The 3,856-nt window shown below is 36.3% G+C and overlaps 1 non-coding gene across 1 annotated transcript; it reads right to left on the bottom strand.

The window, feature by feature from the left end:
• Positions 1–2,627: 2,627 nt before the first annotated feature.
• Positions 2,628–2,700, bottom strand: Trnaa-ugc (transfer RNA alanine (anticodon UGC)). The gene has a single exon. It is a non-coding gene; the product is annotated as a tRNA-Ala (tRNA).
• Between the last annotated feature and the right edge of the window lie 1,156 nt (positions 2,701–3,856).

The following is a 3,856-nucleotide window of genomic DNA, read 5'->3' as shown; positions in this document are numbered from 1 at the left end:
ACATACCAAGTGGAATCGCAAAAAAACAAAAATTTGCTTGGTGGGAGCAAATTTGCTTGGTCAGAGAAATGCTGTAATTCAAATACAAAAGATATTCTAGTCAAATGTGGTTTCACAGCAGGGCTAAACCAGACAGCAGAACTCAGTAGTGTTTGTCTCTGTACCTCTCTTTTATCCAGGAATTGCTTTGTGTTTGCCTATCTTGTTTTAAGTTCTAGAAACATTTTATTTTTATATGCTGCCTTTTTATAGACTTCTGATCAGACTTCTAATCATTTCTTAGGTGCTGATTTTGTAGTTTTAATCCTAGTAAGCAGTCTTTCAGTACTCCCAACTGAAGCTTCATATTTTTCTCATGAGACTGTAAATTTATAAGACAATGATTGAATAACTGATCTTTGTATCTCTTATAGCATCTAGATAGACTTTCATGGTATGATAAAATGAACTGAATCTTGACATCATTTATTATCTTCAAAAATACATTCATTGGTAATTTTATTTGCCTTCATGTTATTGTGTATGACAACAGCAGAAATTCAAAAGTCTGTCAATGTCAATTTCCTAAATTATACGGCTACTCTACCTCTATATTGAGAAGAGTGCTTACATTATTTTACGTGAGAAGTGCATACATAATTTTATGTGAAGTCATTCAAATAGAGATGGTTCAAAAGCAGTTATTATGAGTGCACAATCTTCTATTTAAGTAGTTCTCAAACTTAGGGGTGGATCAAAGTCACTGACAGGACCTAATAAAACATAGTTAGGTCTCATTGATAAGGCAGGTTTAGTATAGGGACTCAGAGTTTGCGGTTCTAATAACCTTGTTCTCAGGGGATGGGGAAGCTCTTGGTTGTAAACTTCACTTAGGGAACCACTGATGTCCTTCATCCTTCTTCATTATCAGTGTATGGACTGGAGACCCAAAGTGTGGTGCATGGGCTCTTAGGACTGTCGGAACCTGACAACTTATTAGAAGTCAAGGAGTTCAGACCCTATCTATGACCTGCATTGTAATAAAAGATGGTTTGTAGCAGACTTTAGAATTAGAGAAGTACTGAATTGGAGCATTGAGAGAGGTCATTTGGAGAACAGGCCAGGGAGGTGAAAAGTATCTAATTAAAATTACAGGTACCTGATAGATTAAGCATCTTTGGGCTAAACTGAGAAAGCTGAGAAAATAAAGTGACTAAATCAGTCAAGGTCCCAGAAAGAACTATACAAAGAAGAAATCAAAGAAATTTTAATGAAGAAATTATTTGCAAAAGCATTGGTAAGAATAAGAGGCTCTGTAATGGATGGTGACACATTTAGGTCTTAATAATTGCAATGATCTGTTGCCACCCTTAGGTCTAAAAGGGCAAGGGAAGGAGCTATAGAGGAGTGGAGAGTGAGTGAAAAATACCCCGGCTTCTGGTTCTTCCCATTCTTCAGTGTCCTCATGTGATTTCCACTTGCAAAACCACCTAGGAAGTCAAAGGAAGGAAGCCTAGCTAATACAGTTTCTGCTTGTCAGCCTTGTTGGGATGCAGAGGAGCATTAGAAAGGTAGAGAGCTCCCCCTTTAAAAAGTCATTTGTTGTTCTTGTGCCTGCTAGTTGTACATTTCAGGCTCAAAGTCATACCCTCCTGTTTTCTCTCCAAATAAAAATATATGAGGAAAATATCAAAAACACTGGTGTGGCAAATCCAAGTATTTCTTTTCTATTCACAACCTTGAAACACTCTAATGACTGCCATCAAAGAAAGAAATACATAAGGCAGTAATAATAAATTATATAATGAGTTGTGGGTGAGTTGGCTGGTCTTGCTGGCCAAATTTATCTGCAAAGCTTACATGGAAAACAGGGTATGGAAAGGGGATGAGCCAGTTGGTCATTTCAGTGACTACAGGAACTATGCAAAGGTAGGGGGAGCTTTGTTGGGAAGGGCATTATGACAGATGTTCAGACCAGAACTCATGTAGGAACAAGTGTATGGAGCACTTACTCTCTGGAGTTATTAGAAATGTCTTAGGGTAGATTCCTTTTTTTTCTTTCAATGTTTATTTTCATTTATATATGACAGATGAATGCATTACAATTCTTATTACACATATAGAGCACAATTTTTCATTTCTCTAGTTGTATACAAAGTATATTCACACCAATTTGTGTCTTCATACATGTACTTTGGATAATAATGTCCATCACATTCCACCATCATTAATTACCCCATGCTCCTCCCTTCCCCTCCCACCCCTCTGTCCTATCTAGAGTTCATCTATTCCTCCCATTCTCCCACTCTCTATCCCACTATGAATCAGTCTCCTTATATCAGAGAAAACATTCAGCATTTGTTTTTTGGGGATTGGCTAACTTTACTTAGCATTAACATCTCTAACTCCATCCATTTACCTGATTTTATTATTTACATGATTTTATTCTCTTTTATTGCTGAGTAATATTCCATTGTGTATATACACCACATTTTTTTTTATCCATTTTCTATTGAAGGGCATCTAGGTTGGTTCCACAGTGTAGCTATTGTGAAGGATGGATTCTTTTGAAGGCTGAAACTTTTTTTATTATTATTATTTCTTTCTCTTTCTCTCTTTTTTTTAAAAATTTATTTATTTTTTTATTTTAATGGTACTGGGGATTGAACCCAGGGCCTTCTGCATGCAAGGCATAAACTCTACCAACTGAGCTATATCCTTAAAAAGAATTTCTCAGATTTTAATGAGTTCACATATGCGGCTTCTTAAAATGCAAATTCTCTTTCAGTAAGTCCCATGTGGGTCCTGCGATTTTGATTTTGCACCAAGCTCTTAGTAGTACTAATGTTACTGACCTTAGGAGCACACATTTACTATCAAGGTCTTAAGGTTCAGAAAATCAAGAGCAATCCTGATTCCACTGAAATTAGAATTTTTGTTTTTGATCTTTGGAAAATAGCGAAAATTTGGGCAGATCTATGGGAGGAGAAGAGGATGATTCGTGGAGAATATAAAATATGATTTTTTTTTTGTAGCTCATAATGCCTTCCCACACTAGAACAAAGTTAGAGGATTTTTTCTTTTTCTGTTCAACTTCTCCTATCTTAACCCCAAACACTCCACTGACACAGTTATTATCTGACCTGGCTGTGAGTTATCTCCCTAATCCCAACCTTGAATTTACTCTATCAATAATCTTTTCAATCTTCAAATAAACCCGATTTCTTTCTATTATAGACTTTGAAGCAGGAATTACACTGATGCAGTTCTATTCATTTGTGTCCCATACTACCTTGGAATTGGATTCTTATGTACTAAGTCTAATATGAGGTGGATAAAGAGGTCAGTTTGATTCCACTATCTTTGATGACAAGGCATATTTGATCATAAGACATAATAACAGTCTATGAAATGGCGTGACCCAGCATTCTCAAGGAAATGGAATCCTTGGAAGTCGGTCACCTTTAATGTAGAAAGTAAAATCTATGCCTAAAAGGCAAGTCAAAAACCTATATTTTGATATCAAAGAAGTTGCAGATCCACTGACAGTGAAGCCATCAACCTCCTGGGACCCACTGCATACTTGCATTATGGTAGATATTGTGAGAATCTAGAAAATATGTGGTCTCTGAAATTAGAAAGTGACAACTCAGAGGAAGAAAAAAATCAACATGAGAAACAATGGCAAATTACCATCAGACAGGAGGGACTTTGCCCTCTCAATTTGGCCTCACACCATACACAACATACTAAAAGGATAGATCAACACTGAATTACAATTTCAGTAATGATCCATTTACCATTCAAATCTCATCCTATGTGCTTTTAGCTACTGATCTTATAATTTATCCTGTTCTTTTGCTATTTGACCTCGTTG

This window comes from Ictidomys tridecemlineatus, chromosome 3 (genome assembly GCF_052094955.1).
Source record: "Ictidomys tridecemlineatus isolate mIctTri1 chromosome 3, mIctTri1.hap1, whole genome shotgun sequence".
NCBI classification, from domain to species: domain Eukaryota; kingdom Metazoa; phylum Chordata; class Mammalia; order Rodentia; family Sciuridae; genus Ictidomys; species Ictidomys tridecemlineatus.
This window is presented reverse-complemented; position numbering and strand designations above follow the sequence as displayed.